At 44.3% G+C, this 20656-nt stretch overlaps 1 protein-coding gene and 1 non-coding gene across 3 annotated transcripts in view; both read right to left on the bottom strand.

Annotated features, from left to right (window-relative positions):
- TMEM132C (transmembrane protein 132C) overlaps positions 1-20656 on the bottom strand; it is a 467769-nt gene that overhangs the window by 314411 nt on the left and 132702 nt on the right. The window lies entirely within an intron of this gene.
- Positions 12210-12313, bottom strand: LOC129011093 (small nucleolar RNA U13). Its single transcript, XR_008493218.1, has one exon. It is a non-coding gene; the product is annotated as a small nucleolar RNA U13 (small nucleolar RNA).

Genomic DNA, 20656 nt, shown 5'->3' with positions numbered 1-20656 from the left:
GAGTGAGACTCTGTCTCAAAATACATACATACAAACATATACATATACATATATATGTGTGTATATATATATTCAGAACTAGTGATAAAGTGACATTATGTTTGCTTGCAATTTACTCTCAAACAGCCTGGGGTGGAGGGGAACTCAGGTGAAAGGAAACATGGCCAAATGTCACCATTTGAGGAACCTGAGTGAAGGGTATATGAAAATTCCTTTTACTATTCTTGCAATGCTTCTTTAAGACTCCAACTGTGTCAAAATAAAACTGTTCATTGAAATAAATAAAACATAAGCAAGACATGTTGGTCTTTTTTTAATTCCTCATTTCTTCCTTAGAGATTTTTCCTGTTTATATTTATTCATTTGTTGGAAAAAATAGTAATAAGATAAGCCATTTTTCTCATGTTACTTAAAAATAATGAGTCAATGCCCCACCATATTATTATTCCTAAATTCGTTAGATTCTTTGATGATCTTGACCCATTTGGGTGAAGAGTGTCTTTTAGTCATTGATCACCAAAGACACTATCTTGTCATCATCGTCTTCTTTCTTAGCCGGGGAGAAAGTGTTCATTATTAACTCTTGCAGGTAAAATGAGTTAGCAGAATGAATAAGCATGCCACCCTGTCTCCACTGGGTGGGAGCCCAGTTCCAAGGCTCGGGTCCCTCTGGCCCCCTACTGAGATTCAGCACACCAAGTGGCGATACTGACTGGGGCGTAAACCACGTGCCTCTGGGCTCTGCATCTGTTCAGACTCGACATCGCAGACTGCTCACTCTGGCGCTCCACCCAGCCTGTGGATGGGTTTTGCTTGGCCCACAGTGTTTTTTAAAAAAATCTCTATAAAATGAAACTCAATCTTTTAAAACTGGGGAGTCTCTGGGTTTCCAGCTTGTCTTTGAAGATGGGAGGAACTGGCAACATTTGGGGTTTCTCCCCGCATGGAGATGATGGGAGGAGGTGACTTACAGCCCCAGTGTTGCTGTCATCCTATACTCAGCCCACTGTGCACCATGGACCTGCCTGCTTGTCCGTCAGGTGCTTTTGAGTTTGAGATTCCTGATTTACAAGATTCAGCCGGCTAAGTCACTGAATATTGGGGACTCACAGGCTCAACTCCAAGGTAGGAAAGTGCAGCATGTCACCTCTCGCTTCCAGGGTTATTTGAACCATCCCTGACATCAACAGAAGGACCACAAGCAGCCTCCTTGCTATTTGAATATTTTCTTTGCTAAGATCCCCCATGGGCTTATGCTACATGAGGGCATGGCTAAGAACTTGCTACACACTCATGACCCAGAAACTTCAATTGCCCCAGTTGCTAACTTTGAAAACCCAAGAAAGCCCATCTCCTTGCTTCTGTTTTTTAAAACCCCCAGAAAACCCAAACAAGCCTGCATTCGTATATTGAGAGGAGATGGGAGTTGCTCTCTCTCCTTCTTTCCAGACTTCCCTGCTGTCCCTTCCTCTCAGTGCAGCCTGTGCAAACCGCCAGCATATGGGGCAGCCTGGCTCTGCTGTCCTCTGGAAGGACCCTAATCCTTTTCCCGGCAGGGACACTGGCGAGCAGATCAAAGCTGCCTTTGGTGCTGCAGCCAAACGGACTTGGATTGTCAAGATGGCTTTTCAAAGAAATAACATTCTCTCCTGTTCTCAGCCCAGAGGCCTTGTTCTGGGGTCACCAGCAACAAGGGCACATTGCCTCCCTCTCTTCAGGGATGGCTCAGCGCTTCCATTTTAAGCTCCTAATTTCAGAATCAGCTTAAAACATGCACAAAAGGCCCTGCCGAGGTATGACATTCCAGAAAGAGCTCCGGCTGTCTGTCCTTAAACATGGACTATTTAGGCAACTTGTAATATTTTGTAAAAACCAAAAGCCACATCTGATGCTTTTATTTTGAGGTATTTATCCCAATCCAAAAAAATACTCTTAAATCTTGAAGTGTAGGGACTTAGAGACTCATCTGCTTGGAGAAGGTTGTGAGCCAAGGGCTCTGTGAAGGGGCGGGGCACAGGATTCTAGGCCTATCTGCAGCGGGAGCATTCGCCAACAGGAAGTATTTGTCAACAAGCTGTCTTGTCATTCTTCATTCTTCCTGGACATAAAGATTCCTTTTCTCTCCTTTTCTTAACTGGAAAAAAGTCTAAAGGAAACCCGTTTGCTTTTAAGCAAATGCTGAGTTTATTTTCTATAAAATACAGATGGAGTGGGCTTGTGGTCTCGCCTGCTGTTTTAGGGTTCTTCCATTCTTTGAACAGGTCACTCTTTATCCTTCACATGAGGAAAAGTGAGAAGGGATGAAGTGAAGTGAAGCCTAGCTCATCCCTTCCTGTTGAGCCTCATTCTGAATTCTTCCAGCTCCTGAGAGATTTGACTTAAGAAGAGACAGACACCATAAAGAAAGGAGCAAGCCCTTGTACAGTGGCTAAGGGAGCTTCACTTTCCATAAAGAGGAGAGAGAGACAGAGACACAGAGAAAGAGAGATTGAGACCTGTTGATCTAGATATGTAGCATAATAATAATAACAATAGAAGAGCAATTAACAAATGGCACCCCATCTCCTGTATCTACACGCTTATCTACAACCTTTGCATAAGGCTTTGCAGTTCTCCCATCAAGAGGTGGAGTCAGTTTCCCCACTCTTTGAACCTGGGCTGCCTCGTGATTTGCTTTGGCCAAGAAAATATGGAAGAAGTGACAGCGGGCCTCTTCTGGGCCCAGGTCTCAAGAGGCCTTGCACATTTCCCCTCTGCCTCTTTTGGATGCCTAATAGTAAGAAGAAGAACAAGCCTGGGCCAACCTGGAGAAGAGACCATGTGGAGGCGAGCGGTGCGATCCCAGCTGAGGCCGTCCTGCATCAGGCAGCCCATGCCCAGCCCCAAACAAGGAGCAAGTCCAGCCAAGATCAGAAGTCCTAAGACTCAGGAGGCCTTGAACATGATCAAGCCTCTACATTTCAGGGTGTTTCATCGTGAAACAATCCCTGACAGAGCAGCCAGCAGTCATCAAGAATTGACCGTATGATTAGTCCACTTTCATACTGCTATGAAGAAATACACGAGACTGGGTAATTTATCAAAGAAAAAGAGGTTTAATGGACTCTCAGTTCCACATGGCTGGGGAGGCCTCACAATCATGGTGGAAGGTGAAGGAGAAGCAAAGGCACATCTTACATAGTGGCAGGCAAGAGAGTGTGTGCAGGGGAATTGCCCTTTATAAAACCATTAGATCTTGTGAGACTTATTCACTATCATGAGAACAGCACAAAAACCTGCCCTGATGATTCAATTACCTCCCACCAGTTTCCTCCCATGATATGTGGGGATTACGGGAGATACAATTCGAGATGAGATTTGCATGGGGACATGGCCAAACCATATCACCATGTTCTAGGTGTGTTTTTAAATGCTTTCCATGTGGAATGTCAACTAGTTCTTCACAACAATCTTATGGGGTATCATGATGCTCACTTTTTATAGAAGAGGAAATTGAGGAATAGGGAAGGTAAGTAATGTTGCCCAAGATCTCCTGGTTGTAAGTGATGTAGCTGAAACTCATGCCTGGCTGTGTGGTTCCAGATGCTCTGGTCCACTTGGCAACAGGGCTCACCTTGCTCTACTCCCTGCCTCCCAGGTGTATGAGGGTTCATTGAGATGATGCCTACAAAGTGTTTAGCAAGTGCCTGACTCATAATAAGGGTGCAAGTAGGGTTATATCTTAATTATATCTTAGTACATCCTTGTTCCAGAGTTTTAAATTTATTATCGAAGTTTAAATACATCTTGCTCCTTCATATCTCCAGGGTGTCACACATGGCCACTCCTTCTGCCTAATTAATTTCCATTTGGTTCCCAGATCCACCTCACCTCTTGTATTAATAGGAAGCCTCCCTGACTTCCACACTAGGTCCACTGCCCCTCCCAAAACACCATGCACCTCTCTTTTATATCTTTTCACACAGCTGTAGTTTTATATTTGTTTGTGTGCATGTTTGGTTAATGACCATCTTCCCTAACAGACTGGAAGCTCCATGGGAAAAAGGATAGTGTGTTTATCCAGCAGGGTACCCTCCTGTCTTGAATACCATGTGACTCAGTGACAACTCATTCAACACTTGAGGAATGCATGAAGTTTGACCAATAGCCCAAACATGAAGCAAGCCAGATGGGGGACGAAGCCACTTCACACAGCAGTAAGGTGTACAATGAGGGAAAATGTAGACACCGTTTGCTGGAAGGCAGACCTTCTGACGTGGGTAGGAAGAATTGGAGCCAATGTCCATGGACATTCTGGCATCCAGTACCAGGGGATGGCGACTCTCTGCAGCCATTCAGTGTCGGTGCATCAGAGGTGTTAAGAAAACTTCACCTTCATGTAAGTACCTTCTTTGCCTCACATTTGCATACTTTTAGAGCATATGGTCACCCAGAAGTAAACTAACAATTGTTGCAGCAAAGAACAATTATTCCTTTCCCCAATAAAATAACGCACTAGCACCTGTCCATGGAGGCTGCTGAGAATTTATCAAGAACTTCTTGAGTACAGACTTGCCCAAGACTGCCTAGCGCAGCTCTCTGTACACAGAGCTTTCAACTGAGGGTAGTGTTTCCTAAGCTTCACACCTCCCTCAATCTCATGACATGAACCAGATAATGTATGCACTGTTAATCAGTCCAGGAGCTTACTAATAATTGATAACTTTATAAATTAAAATTGCAATTAATAATGTACTAATATAAATGAATAGCTTTGTTTAAATAATCTTACTGTAAATAAAAAACCAAGATCACATCCCCTAATTGCTGCCTGTCTATAGCTCTGAGCCATAGTTTGCCATTTCTTTGTTAAGCAGGGAGATTATCAAGTGTTGGTTGCTGAAGATACAGCGGCTGCAAAATGAGATTTTCTCTTAGATAGACTCAGAATAATTCAAATAATTAAGCAGGAAATTCCCACTTTCTCATATGGTTGAACAGGTGATTTCGCACCATGTCCAGGTATCTCCAACAGCCAGCCACAGAGATGCTCACATGAACGACTCCTCAGTGAAGCTGTGCAGGGTCCATCTGCACCCTCACAGGCTGCAGCACCGTGTATGCTCCCTAAACTTACCTCTCATCTTGGGAAGCCCAGAGGTAGCAGATTAAGGAATCAGAGGTGGTTGCCAGCCTTTGCTGTGTGTTTTCTCCTGGAAACGTTATCTCCTGGCTGCAAGGAAACAATTCCAGGGCTGCCATGGCACTGCGAGTTCTGACAAATGTCTTTCCTCTTACTCCAGTTCATCTGCTTGCACCAACATCTCCCAGAAAGATAGGATAATTGAGTCATTTGTATTGACCTGAAACAATACCCCTGGAAAAGTCCAATGCTGGTTTCCTATGGCCACGGGAGACAGCCTGGGGAGCAGTTGACAGCTGCACCTGCCTATCTGGCCTCCATGCGGACAGCACGTTCATTGCTGTCTCCCTTCCTGTTTATCCGTTTTCTTTATCTGTACCTGCCTGTCAGTGTTGGGGATATTGTGTCCTCCATCGGTTGTTCATCAGAGAACTCCACCACAAAGCTGCTGTCGGAAATTGAGTTTTTCAGATTCTGAGATAGTGGACACAGGAGATGGCCATGTCACTCAGTGCCCAGACAGGATAACACTGGGAGAACGAGACTTTCCACTAACACGATGCACTGCCTTCATTGCAACGCTCACTTTCAGATGTGTTGACTAGGGATGGATTCTTTAGAGCTGATGTTCTCTGGGCTGGGACATAAAGGATGGTTAGGACCTGAGGAGGTTGAATGGAATATGGCAAGGCCACGTCACTCAGTGCCCAGACAGGATAACACTGGGAGAATGAGCCTTTCCACTAACGTGATGCACTGCCTTCACCACAACGCCCACTTTCAGACATGTTGACCAGAGAGAGATTCTTTACAGTTGATGTTCTCTAGTCTGGGACATAAAGGATGGGTAGGACCTGCAGAGGTTGAATGGAATACGGCAAGAATTCTAAGATGAAAAACAACATAACCAAAATATTGGGGAGGGAAAGCTCAGAATCCCAGCATGTGAGGAATGGGAAGTCCATCCAGGCAGATGGGATGAAGCCAGGGGTTACTCTAAATGGGGTAGGCAGTGGATGCCCACAAATATACAAATATGCCCACAAATATAGTATTTTTACAGGTCCTGCTTCCCTCTTGAATTGGATAAAAATAAAAATAACATCCCCTGAAATAATCCACAGGCACAAGTGGATTATTGCACAAGCAAGGGACTTTCAAGAACAGCATCTAAGTCAGGGTTAAGGGTGATTTTCTTGAGAAACACTTGGTGACGTCTGCAGACATTTTTTGGTTGTCACAACTGGGAGGGGGTTGTTATTGACATCTAGTCGGTAGGAGCCAGGGATGGTTCTAAACATCTTACAATGCACAAGACAGTGCCCCCACCACAAATAATTATCCAGCCTACAATGTCAATAGCACTGAGGTTGACAAACCCTGATCTAACTTGATCCACATAGAAAGCCTGAGGTAGTTTGTCAGATATTACATACATAGGAAGAAACGGGGCAAAGACTTTAATCAAAGCCTTATCCAGCCCAGAAAGAAGAAATGTATCACAGTGGTTAGGAGTTCGTGGAGTGACACGAAGTTCAACAATGAATCCTTGTCCCACAACTTCCTAGATGAGGATTTTTTGTTGTTGTTTTTGTGTTTTGGAAAATACCTTAAACTCTTGAGCCTCAGAATCCTCATGTCGATGATGGGAATCACATAAGACTGACTCACTTAAAGCAATACACTAAGCACTCAGCATGCTTAACAATTGGGAGTTGTTGTTGCTATTATCATAATCATTACCATTATTTCAAATATGTTCATCAGTTACAGTAACAAGCTTTTAAAACTACAGAAATGGTGGGGGGAAGGGTGATATCCGTATATGAAAAAAAAATTGGGTGATGTCTATGTGAGAAAGAAAAATCTGAAATTAAGGGAAACAGGCTCTTTTCAGGACTTTGGAGGCGTCTCCTGCATCAGACATCTCTGGTTTACTCATATGATATCAGACACCTGCAAAACAGGACTTGCCTTTCTCCATATGCCTCTAGGAGAGCCCTGACTGGACTTCCCTTCCAAGTCACTGCAGCTTACTTGAAACACAAGCAAGCCTGAATATTTTTTCCTCTCTCCATTGGTGATTTATTAACATTCCCCAGACACAGAATGTCTCTCTCTGCTAAATATGGCTCATTGTTTCTTTTTTATTGAAACAAAAGGCACCTTGATAAATGGATTATTTGATTTCAATGCCTCTTCTGAACAAACCCTGAATATCCTTTGCTGAAATTACATAGCGCGGTTTGCAATTTCGTAACCGTCAAACTCTCCTTTAAAAGAGCGGGTACTTATATTCCCCTCTGAGCCCCTGGGGGGATATTTCCCCCCTTTTCTCTGGGAGTGCTCCATAATCACTCTCAGATGCTACTCAATCAGACTCCCAGAAGTACAGCAAAGGAGCTGTGCCTTTCAAAGACAAATGCTCTAAAATCTTCAGAATCTTGGACTTCATCAGCACAAGAAGGGTGCCCTGGGTAGGCACAGAGGGAAATATTTACCAGGCGAAGTTACAAATCTAACATGGGCTGCTTTAACGGCATGGTGTCAGTGTTTCCGCAAGTTAAGCTCAGCCAGTGGCTTGCCTGGTGGCCATGTGGCCGATTCCTCCACATCCTCCGCCTGCCCTCCCCCGCTGACCACCCACAGTGTGGCTTGGAACCGAGGTCCCTCTGCAGGTGGGTTCTGATTGGCTCAGGCTGGGGCTCTCCCAGGACAGGTGCTCCTCTAAGGAATGGTGTGTCAGTTTCCTATGCTGCTGGAACGAATTACTACAAACTTAGCCATTTAAAACAACACACATATATTTTTTCTTTTTTTTTTCTCTTTTTTTTTTCTGAAGTCTTTCTTTCTTTCTTTATTATTATTATACTTTAGGTTCTAGGGTACATGTGCGCAACGTGCAGGTTAGTTACATATGTATACATGTGCCATGCTCGTGCGCTGCACCCACTAACTCGTCATCTAGCATTAGGTATATCTCCCAATGCTATCCCTCCCCCATCCCCCCACCCCACAACAGTCCCCAGAGTGTGATGTTCCCCTTCCTGTGTCCATGTGTTCTCACTGTTCAATTCCCGCCTATGAGTGAGAATATGCGGTGTTTTTATACAGTCCTGGAGGTCAGAGGTCTAAAATCAAAGTGTCTCTAGGGAAACAACACACGCTGGGGCCTAACGGAGGGTGGAGGGTGGAAGGAGGGAGAGGATCCGGAAAATTTCCTAATGGATACTGGGCTTAATACCTGGGTGATGAAATAATCTATACAACAAACCCACATGACTCATGGTTACCTATATAACAAACCTGCACATCCTGCACATATACCCCTGAACTTAAAAGAAAAGCTAAAACAAACAAACAAACAAAAAAACCCTGAAGTGTCAGTAGGGTTGTGTTCCTTCTGGAGCCTTCAGGGAAGAATCTGTTCCCTTTTCCATTTTCTGGAGGTCACCTGCAGTCCTCGGCTTGGAGTCTCTCTCTTCTAAGCCAATACCTCAGCAGCTTCTCTCGCCCCTGACTTCCTGTCTCCCTCTACACGGACCCCTGTGATGACATCAGGGCCACCTGGATGATCCAGGATAATCTCCCCATCTCAAGAGCCTTACCTTAATCACATCTGCAAAGTTCCTTTCCCTATGCAGGTCACATATTTGCAGCCTCTGGCAATAGGGATGTAAACATCTTTGGGGAGGGTGGCATTTTTGATTATCACAATGACTAGAGGGAGGAACACCACTGGCATGCAGAGATCACAGCCAGTTCTGCTAGGTTTTCTGCACAGCACGAGACTGTTCTACAACCACAAAGAATTGCCTAGATTCTGCATGACGTTGCCCCACTGGACATTCACAGAGGTGAGGAACCCACTTACAGTGATCCAAGCAAAGAGCTGATCTTAAACATCCACTAAATAATTGGGAGAAGGGCAATGATTTCATATACTGTACGTGTTCCAGAATTGCAAGTACTGAGGTGGAGATCAGACTTTGATGAAACTTATCTAAAAAGTTGTTGATCCTTTTCGAAAATTACATCCACAATGTCCAATCTGCGTGTGAAATGCAACTTGCTCCAACATAGCTATACCAGTCTGCGTCTGTGGCTGACAGACCCATGGTGACTCTAAATACAGGAGCAAGTATCTGACTACTTCATTCGGCCTTCTAGATATACCTGTTAAAATATTACTTTACTTTGAATTATTTCTCCTGCCTATGACAGAGCACTATACTGATTTGTTTTAATTATGTACATATGTAGGTTATCAAATCAGAGATTTCGTTTCATGGCTTATAAAGGTGAGGGTTGAGAATGATTGGTGTTAACCCAGGGGTTGGCAAATTTTTTCTTAAAGGACCATATAGTAAATATCTTAGGTTTTTGCAGGCTAGAAGACAAAAATCAACATTATACAGGTACTTATATAATCTTTAAAAATGTAAATACCATATTCAGCTTGCAGGCCCAAAACAGGTGACGGGCTGGATTTGACCCATGGTCTGTAGTTTGCCGTTCCCTGGTCTAAATCAAACAGGGCAATTCCAAGCTCATTCCCATTACCTGGTTCAGTTACACATAGGCCTAAACCCGTGATTCTCAAACAGAGGCAGTTTTGCTCCCAAGGGGACATTTGACAATGTCTGGAGATTTTTTCTGTTGTCAAGAATGGGGCTGGGGGGGCAGCCAGGTGCGGTGGCTTAAGCCTGTAATCCCAGCACTTTGGGAAGCCAAGGGGGGTGGATCCCTTGAGGTCAGGAGTTTGAGATCAGCCTGGCCAACATGGTGAAACCCCATCTCCACAAAAAAATGCAAAAAATTAGCCAGGTATGGTGATGCGCGCCTGTAAGCCCAGCGACTCAGGAGGCTGAGTAAAGAGAATCGCTTGAACCAGGGAAACAGAGGGTGCAATGAGCCGAGATTGTGCCAGTGCACTCCAGCCTGGGCAACAGAGTGCGACTCCATCCCCATCCTGCAAAAAAAAAAAAAAAAAGAAAAAAAAGAATGGGGTTGGAGGGGCATCCTGTTAGCATCTAGTGGGTAGTCAGAGGCCAGGGATGCTGTTCAACATCCTACACTGCGCAGAACAGCCCGCCCACAGAATTATCCCCAGCCCCAAAGATCACTGTGCTGGGCTGGGAAAGCCCTGCCCCAGGCCAAACTGAGCCAAGGACCTATGAGGAGAAGTGTGTTAAGACTTCTGGGAAAGAAGGTCCCTCACTCTTAAGCAAATGCCTTTCACCCCAGGGGCCAATGAGTGAGCCAGTCTCCCCATAAATACTGTTATCCATCTGGAATCTATGCATGAGTGCCCAGAGAGAAGCTTAGCCATGGGTGGGCGCAGTGAGGGAAGGGGCCGTGCTTTTATCCCAGGGGTTGGCCCAGTGAGGGGCCCGGGAGAAGCTCGCCTGGATCTCACCTTGCCACTGCCCTTCCAGCCATGTGAGCCAGTGGACTTCCTCAGTGCGCGAGGGTTTTCTCTCACTATCAGCCAAAAGCTTCTAAGAGGACACACCTTGCTTGATCCAAACTGCGGTAACTCTGCTTTGCAAGTCATATAAAGAAGGAGTCAGCATACTTTTTTCTGTAAAGGCCCAGGCAGTAGATATTTCAGCCTTCGTGGGCCAAATGGTCTCCATTGCAACTCCTCAACCCTCCTGTGACCGCAGCCAGAGACAAATGTAAACAAATGACTCTGTCTGTGTTCCAATAAAACTTTACTTTTAAACACTAGAATTTGAATTTCACATGTCAAAAACACTACCTCTCTATTAAACACCTTTCCAACTATCTAAAGACATAAAAACATAAAAAAAATTCTTAGTTTTCAGGCCACCACACAGAAACTGGTTGTGGGCTGTGTTTGACCCACAGGCCATAGTGTGCGGACCCCTGATAGAGAGGAAGCCTTTCCGAGTGGTGTTTCATGCACAGGAGAACTTTCTTAGTGTTTCTTCAGTGCATTTTACAATCTGAATTATAGACCAGGTTTACCTCTTTGATTCAAAATGTAAACATGGTTTTTACTATGCCTCCAAAACAGTTTGGAAATGGAAACCAAAAAGAAAAAAAAATCTGGAGGGATTTAGAGTTGTATAATATAAGCATTTACAGCAGAATTTAAATATCTGCATTTGCTGCTCACATAGCATATGGTTTGAGAATGTTTCGCTGTATCTATTCAAAGAGAGAGGCATCCATTTATCACAGATGGTGGTATTATTTATGATGGAAACTTACATTAATCCTGAGAGTCCCAATTATCTCAATTCATATAAATAAAAAGGACAGCATTCCTGTTCTTTATGATGGTCTTTTTCCTCAAAAATAAAGAGCTTATTTTTAATATAGTCCACATATTTTCTTTCCCACTAATTACAGATAATTTTAAAAAACTTGTATGTACCAATGAGTCATCCGCATTTTCCCCCCACATGTGAGTTTCATCTGCTTGCTAGTTAGCATCTGTAGTTTTGTTTGGTTATACCAGCATTTAGAATGATTATATTAATGACAAGTCTTAGGGGACAAAGTAGAAAATGCTTTCCTGATGGTTGAGTAAACAAAAAGAGAAAAGAATACACCAGAAGATAAAAGCAATTTTCTCTTTCATTTTAAAGCCTTTAACATGTGAAAAGGACATTTAAACTGAGCTTTCCAAGAGGGAATGGGGAATTATAACAGAGAATTCTCAAAAGTCAGTGGGGAAAAATATCCCTTAAGTGGAAGGTGAAATCTTTTATCCTTGTGACACCTGGATTATCAAGACAGGAGGAGGACAAGACGGGAGGAGGACAACAGTAAAACCATCACTCAACACCCTGTTGGTCCGGGTGCTGCATATCATATATCGACTTCTTTGTACTTTCAACAACCCTATGCGTGAAGTATTTTTATTATCCCTAATTTTCACATAAAGAGATTGAGGCACAGAGAGATTGAGTAATTCAGCCAAGGTCACACAGCTAAGAATTCTGAAATCAGAATTTGAACTCAGGATCCCTGTGCCCACTTCTGCGCTATCCTGTCTCAGAGCACAGGCTTTATGTTATGTATTTTTTTTATTTTATTCATTTCTTATTTTTCACATCAGATGGGCAACGTGCCAACATCATAACAAGGTCTGAGGGAGACATGTCTCACACATGAGCATGAAAACACAGTCATCACCCTTATGAACTACAAAAGGACCTAGGCTTTATTTCAAATCCGTATCTCACTCCAGCTCCATTTTTCCCTTTGGAGAGAGAGTGTCAGTCCTTGGTAGACACAAAGGTTGCAGAACTATCACCGGCTGATGCTCAGGTCAGTCTAGAGATGCTGAATGCCAGCTTGCATGTATGTACAGTTAGCATCATGGAAAGAAAGGTCAGGAGATGGAGCCCCTGAATCCAGCAGCGCCTGAAGCTGGAGGCCCCTGTACTTTTCTCCTCCATGGCTTGAGCCAGCCTGAGATGCCTTCTTGTCATTCTTAACTGACTGATGCTCAGCATCCGGTCTGATGGATGAGGACCCTGAGCTTATCGCGGTTCTTTTTAATATTGCACCGGCAAGACATCCATCTCGGTCTTAACGTTAATTGGGGGGAAAAAATCAACAGAGGGATAGGATAAGGAACGTTCTTCCCTCCATCAACATTAACTAAGAGACTTGTCTGTGCCCCATGCTGCCTTGCTTCTGGAGGGAGCACACAGACAATTAAACTGTGTTTATCAAACTCGTGGGAGGCTGAGCAGAGGGGAGGTAGCCAGTCGCAATAGGGAAGGGCTCAGATGGGAAGAAGTCAGCATGGGCGTATGATATGACAGGTGAGGGCAGACTTGCACCCTAATCATTGTTTAGAAGCAGAAGGTGACCATGTGAGGAGAGAAGCAAGAGGACTCCATGCTGCAGGAGTGGAAGGCTGGAATGCAGAAGAGGGAGAAGCACTGGGACCCAGGCCTTGGAGGAGGCAATGTCCCAAGGGGAGGGGCGAGTGCAATCCACCTCCATGGGGACCAACTCGTTATTTCAAATGGCAAACCCACAGTAAGAGCAAAAAGCAGACCCACTTTTGCTCTGTTTTATGGTGGTTTGTAAGTTTCTGTATGGAATATAGACCCCCTTGTATGACCTTTCACTGCCGCCTGCCTTGCTACACTGCTGCAGCTGGGTGCTGAAGGCCCCTGACGGTTGCAATTGTTCCAGAAAGATGCACCTTCCTTTGCAAACTCACAAACCACAAAAAAAGGCACTCACAAGTGAGACAGAACGGACCATGTTAGAAGACACACAGCGAAGCCCTAACCAGACCTTTCTCTCTCCCCTGTGGGACCAAAGCCTTCAGGTTAAGCACACCCTATGGCCCCTGGACACAGGTGGAGACACAGTATGCTGGAGGAAGGGGAAGAAACCACCTTCTATCCATGGGCGAGTGGCAGAGAGATGTCCTGAGCCTAACTACTAGAAGGCTCCCCCATCCTGGGGCCAGTGAGGCTGGGGGGAGCAGCAGCCAGGGGTCACAGCTGCTGATGTATGATGGGGGCACCTGATTGGAAGGCACTGAAGCCTCTGAGTGCCATCCGCTGACCTAAGATGCTCCCTGGTCAGTGGCTAACCTAGGGTCACTCCCACTCCTGGGCACAGGCAGACATGTCTAAGGTGTCCACTGCAGCTTTGCGCCTGATTGGAAATAATAGAAGAGGCTATCCACAGTAAACTGCCTGAACATAGCAAACCCCAGGAGAGAATGCAGTGAAGAAAGAAAGAGAAGAGAGACAGAGGATAGGGCCCTGTGGAGAGGGCAGCTCCGGGCCAGCCCACCGAGCTCCAATCACAGCCTGGCCACTTCCTAGCTGTGATGGTGGGTGCTCACGTAGCCTGTCTGTGCCTCTGTTCCCATCTATAGAAGGAGCTCCTTAATAGCACACTCCTCTTGGGACCATTTTGAAGATTAAACAACTTACTAAATACAAAGTGCTCAGCCATGCCTGACACATGATAGGTCCTCAAAAACATTACCTATTATTATTATTTTTTTTTTACTTTAAGTTCTGAGATACATGTGCAGAATGTGCAGGTTTGTTATGTAGGTATACATGTGCCATGGTGGTTTGCTGCACCTATCAACCCGTCATCTAGGTTTTAAGCCCCGCATGCACTAGGTATTTGTCTAATGCATGCGAGCATTTGTAATTCTCTCTCTTCCCTTGCCCCTCACCTCCCTGACAGGCCCCAGTGTGTGATGTTCCCCTCCCTGTGACCATGTGTTCTCATTGTTCAACTCCCACTTACAACTACCTATTTTTTTTTACTATTATTACGAAGCAACTGGAAAGGAGAACTACATGTACTAGCATAGAAAGATCTCCAAGATGTGTTATTGGGTGAAAACTAAGTTACAGAACAATGTCAATTATGTAAAAACAAATAACCACAAGTATTTGTAATAATTATGTTTTCTTTGTAGTTTTTTTCCCCCACAGAACTTTAGAGAAACACTACCCAGAGCTTATTCAATGGCTCCATGAACTCACTAAGGACCCCGCATCCATGTATCTTTCTGTACCACCAATTCTACTAAAGGGCTTCATGCCTATGACCGCAACAAAGCTGCTACCTATCCAGCCATTGCCTCTGAGTTCCAGGAGAAACAAATTAAGGGCAAAATGTCTGTATTAGGTAAGTCTATTTACTTAATCTTTTTTTTTTATTGGCTCAGGTAACTTAGTGAACATCAGTTTATATATTCTCGCCATCCTGGCTCATAATTGCACCACTACAAGGAGGTCTGGGCAGGAGATTGCAGTTGGTCCCCAACTTAGGATACTGCAATGTAGGATTTTTCTACTTTATGACGGTGTGAAAGTGATACTCATTCAGTAGAAACTGTGCTTGGAATACTCATGCAACCATTTTGCTTTTCACTTTCAGAACAGCATTCAACAAATTACATGAGATATTCAACACCTTATCATAAAACAGGCTTTGTATTCAATGATTTTGCCCAGGTGTAGGTTAATGTAAGTGTTCTGAACATGTTTAAGGTAGGCTAGGCTGAGCTGTGATGTTTCATAGGTTAGGTATATTAAATGTATTTTCAAACTTAGAATATTTTCAATTTACGATGGATTTATCAGCACATAACCCCATCATAAGTAGAGAAGCATCTGTGTTTTTAACTGGGCACATTGCCACCTCCAACAAATTTAGTATTCTGTAAGTAAGGAGGGAGGCGAGAGTGGATATTATGTAGATAGTTACCAGTATTACACAATTATCACATAAGGAACATATCATTTATGCTAAAACAATTATGTTAAAACAACTATATTGATATTAGTATTTATATATAATAGTATAGTTTCATATTCTATTAAATTAATTTTAATATATTAAAATGAATGAAATATATTATATTTAATTAAATATGATTTAGTATTCTGTTATCACCATAAAATATTAATAAATTCAATATAATAATTATGTTACAATAACAAGAAATTGAAACACAACACTATGATTGTATATATGTATATATGTGTGTTTGTGTGTAAATATGTACTCACACATATACATAAATGTTTAGAAAAAAATTATAAATAGTAAATCACACTTACAAAAGTGATTATCTAAGAGGAGTAGAAGGGAGATGAGATCTTTGGGATGGTCACATGTGTTTTAGCTTTACTAGATTTTTTTTGTTTTTTTTTGTAAAATAAGGGAGAGTGTACTCACCCATTAGTTGTGCAATTAACATGCTGCTTTAAGAGAGTGTCCCTTGGCAACAGAGCTGCTATTACCTGATTTGCCTGGCTGAAAACAGACCAGATACATATACTATCCCGTGTACGGCTCGTATGGTTTTCCAACAGGTGCACAACACACTTTAAAGGTAGAATTTCTTATTTTTTCCCTACTTGTTCTTTGCTGTTCTTAAATATCTATCTTTAAAGAAGAGAAAAGGTGATGCATCTAACATGAATATATGAGCATCTAACATCTCTTAGTTTTCTTCTGTGACAAGAAGGAGTTACTAGATGTTGGGCTGAAGGAAAGGACTTTTTCCTTTGTGAGTACCCAGCAGTTCAGATGGGTTAACCCAAGTTGTGCTTGCTTTACATCTCTGGCAACCCCCTTTTTGTGCCTAGCCATGTTATTAAAAGTCCTTACAAAGTTTGTTCCCTTTCCTGTCTGTAAAGAAACCCAGAGAGTACCCAGCAGAGGATGCTGTTGGCTTCCCAGGATCAGTTTTCTTCTTCTTGTGTCTGGAATCCGTATGCTCTTGGGGAATGCCACATGGCTGTCTGATGTGGTTTGGCTGTGTCTCCATGCAAATTTCATCTTGAATTTCCATATGTTGTTGGGGGGACCTGGTAGGAGATAATTGAAGCATGGGGGTAGGTCTTTCCTGTGCTGTTCTCATGATAGTAAGTCTCATGAGATCTGATGGTTTTTAAAAGTGGAGTTTCCCTGCACAAACTCTCTTCTTTTGTCTGCCGCCATGTAAGACATGCCTTTCACCTTCTCCCATGATTGTGAGGCCTCCCCAGCCTCGTGGAACTGTGAGTGCCTTAAACTGCTTTCTTTTGTAAATTACCCAGTCTTGGGTGTGCCTTTATCAGCAGTGTGAAAATGGACTAATACATCGTCTTTAAAGAAGTGCATATCTCAGCCTCGCGTGCACTTAAAGATGGCTGTGTGCCAATATCCAGGCCGGGAGCTACCAGAGGGAGTTGTTGGGTGGAGCTTCAAGGATAGCACCTTAAAAGGAGCACAGCTGAGTCATCATCAGGTACCTTTGCCCATTCGCCTTTTCTTTTTTGCCCGATTGCAATGCTGATCTGATGCTGGAGATGGAGCAGCCTTTTTGTGACCATGAGGCAAGAAGCTCATGCTGAGGATAACTGAATGGAACAACAGCAGGAACTGGGTCCCCCTTGGCATCTCGAAGCATCATGCCAGCCTAGGCTGCCAAACACAAAACTCCTTTCCTTCAGCCCAGCATCTAGCAACCCCTTCCCGTCACAGAAGAAAGCTAAGAGATGTTGGATGCATATATATTTGTTAATATATGCCAAACACTGAAATTGGAATATAACCTCCTGCCAAACACTGTGCTATCAAAGACAAAATTGATTCTGCAGCAAAATAAACAAGGGCTGTTAATTCACGAGCTTGTGGTAATGAAGCCTGTTGTCGGTCATTTCCTTTCAGCAAGGATTCAAGTGTTCTAGGAAGGAGAGTCTATTTTATAGAGTAAAAGAGGAAATCCTGAGACATGTCTGATTGGCAAGTGTCCCATGAAGCTGGGAATTCTGAAAGTGGGGAGAGACTTTCCAATTGGTCTTCATGTACATTTGACAGCCCTGGATTAGCTGCAAGTGAGCAAGGGGGGCAATTTCGGGATATTTCAAAAGAGGAAGATTGTTCAGTGTTATAGGTTGACTGTGGACCGTCACTTCCTAGAACAAGTGGGGGTCAATAAAGCACTATTTTAAAGCAATGATGCTTAGGACAAGTTGCATGCCATGACAGGCATCTCTCAGGGCTTTGTTTTTCAAGAAAAATATCCCAACTTTGTTTGAACCACCCATTTTTAGGTTTCTGTAACTTGAAGATTCACACTGTTTGTACACCTTGATACATCTATGCCTCAGGCTAGAGACCATCATGCAGCTTTTAGCTAGAGAAATGTATCAATCAAGCTTCTCCAACCCACGGCCTGCAGGCCGCATGTGGCCCAGGATGGCTTTGAATACAGCCCAACACAAATTTGTAAACATTTTAAAAACATTAAGACATGTTTTTGTGATTTTTTTTTTTTAAGCTCATCAGCTATCATTAGTGTTAGTGTATTTTATGTGTGGCCCAAGACAATTCTTCTTCTTCCAATGTGGCCCAGGGAAGCCAAAAGATTGGACACCCCTGAAATAATATCCTTTTGTGTAAGAAAGTTTGAATATCACCTGTTTGCCTGTCTTTGCTGCCCCACCTCCTCCAGGAAGTCTTCTTTGATACCCTTGGCCAACACTGGCCCTTCCTTCTCCCTGTGTCTCCTCCCCATCCTTCACCTGGACCACACACTGTGCTCCTTCATGACGTTCTGGGGTCAGGCTCTCTCACACTCAAATCTTATTTGAGAAACTGGAATAGAAGCTCTTTCAAACCACACTGCGCTCCTCCATGACGTTCTGGGGTCAGGCTCTCTCACACTCAAATGTTATTTGAGAAACTGGAATAGAAGCTCTTTCAAACCAGGCAGGCAGTTGAGAAGGAAGAATATGCTTTTGCATCAGGCATGATGAAGGTTCAGATCCTCACTTGTTAACTCAACTGCCTGGGGAAGTGGCTCCACCGGTTCAAGCCTTTCTTGATGAATGAAGTGGCAGTGACAACCCACCTCCCCCCAGGAGCTGCTGCAGAGGCTTATTGAAATCCCCATCAGAGTACCTCAAAGCATGGAGCTCCCTGTCTCCATAGAGAAAAGGGTCTGTGTTGCATCCATACACCTCTGAGAGAGAGAGAGACAGAGAGAGACAGACAGAGAGAGCAGAGGGTGGGGGAGACTCTGCAAAGTTTTAATTAAAGGTTCAGGTCATAGATATTAGTGGATAGTAGGTATTTTATGACAAGAGGCAAAATTGAGGATGCTATGTAAGTATTTATGTAACCATTTAAAATGAAACCATTAAAAAATATAAAGATTATTCTTAGCTTGAAGGCCATATAAAAGCAGATGGCAGGGGTTTGGCCCAAGGGTTCTAGTTTGCCAGACCCCTGGTCTAGAGTCTGTGTGGGGACAAAATGCACAGGCTCTGAAGGCTTGTGAATCCTGTTTCTGCCACTTGGCATCTGTGTGACATAAAGCAAGGAGGTTCATTCTTCGTGCCTCAGTTTTCCTATCTGTGGAATGGGGACAGTAATACTAACAATACCTACCTCCTAAGGCTGGTTCATGATGGATAGTTCATAAGGATGAACTATGTCAATGCATACAAAACGATTAAAACAGAATCCAATATGCAGAAAGTGTTCGATAAATGCTAACTAGGATTGTTCCCTCATCGTGTCTAGCACACAGAACAGGGCTACTTAATCTTTTACTGGGCTCTGGGGTCCTCGGGGAAAGCTGATGGATATTGAAGGTACCTTTCCTGAGGGGAATACACGTGCCCACTTAACATACATGTGCAAAGGAGGGGGTCAGGGACGCCTCTTCCATCCCACCACAGTGAGCCTCTCGCATGAGGTCTGCCCTCAACTCCCGCAAAGGACGCTGAGTAACTGGTTGGAAAAATGATGAGAAAGGGTCTCCTGGCCTTCAGGCCACTCCTCCAGGGCCATCCTGCTGGCCAGCTGCCAGAGCGGAGTTAGGATTTAAGTGTTAGCACCAACCCTACTGTAGTGGTTCTCAAACTGTGGCATACTGTATGGCCACCACTTGGAGGGAGGGTGATTGCAGGAGCCCCTCCATTAGAGCGGCTTGAGAATTTGCATTTCCAAAGAACTTCTCAGGTGATGCTGATGCTGCTGGCCCAGGAACCCCACTTTGAGAACCGCAGCGCTAAGGCATCAGCCTCCACTCACCGGAAGCTGATAAAATGCACCAAGAGGACAGCTTCAAATTACAGCTTCAACATAAAAGCCTGGGAAGCTAGAAGATGATCTGATTCTAAAAGCAACCCTGTATCTGCCTGTGTTTTAAGCAATCCTGTATCTTCTCTCCACGGTCACCACTCACTCCAGGCCACCTGTGCAGATCACTTGGACAGCGCCACGGCCTTTTCCTGGGCTCCCGGCTTTGCTCTTTCCAGGCTGCGACCCATTTCCCCATTCAGCACAGAAGGATCTTTACACATCAGAAATCAGATTCTGTCCCTGTCTGAACTAAAACCCTGTAGACAGAATAATGTCCCCTCTCCTAGAGAGGGCCTCATCCTAATCCGTGGAGCTTGTGCATACGTAAGGTTGCAGGGAGAGGGAGGCAGAGGTGCGGCTGCAGGTGGAGGCAGGTGGCCAGTCAGCTGACAGTAAGACAGGAGGATCATCCAGAGTGACTGGGTGCTCCCCATGTAACCTGGGGTTCTTAGAAGTGGAGGAGGGAGGTGGCAGAGGAGGCTGCAGGGATGCGAAGTGAGCAGGACCCACCCACAGCTGCCAGCTCTGCAGAAGAGGGAAGGGGCCAGGAGCCAAGGTACACGGGCAGCTCTAGAAGCTGGAAAAAGCAGGGAAATGCACTTGCCTCCAGAGCTGCCAGGAGGAACATAGCCCTGCCAGCACCTTACTTTCCGCCCGCTGAGGCCCATGGTGGGCTTCTGGCCTCCAGAACTATAAGGTAATCAATTCTTATTATTTTTAAGCCAAGAAACTTGTGGTGCTCCATTACAGTAGCCCAGAAAATGAATAACCTGCCAGGTGTGGTGGCTCACACCTATAATCCCAGCGCCTTGGGAGGCTGGAGTGGGAGGATCACTTGAGCCCATGCATTTGAGATCAGCCTGGGCCAAACAGCAAGACCCCATCTCTGTGAAAAAATTAGCTTGGCATGGTGGG

This window comes from Pongo pygmaeus, chromosome 10 (genome assembly GCF_028885625.2).
Source record: "Pongo pygmaeus isolate AG05252 chromosome 10, NHGRI_mPonPyg2-v2.0_pri, whole genome shotgun sequence".
Lineage (NCBI taxonomy): Eukaryota > Metazoa > Chordata > Mammalia > Primates > Hominidae > Pongo > Pongo pygmaeus.
Note: the sequence above shows the minus strand (reverse complement) of the source record. Positions and strands in the feature narration are given on the sequence as shown.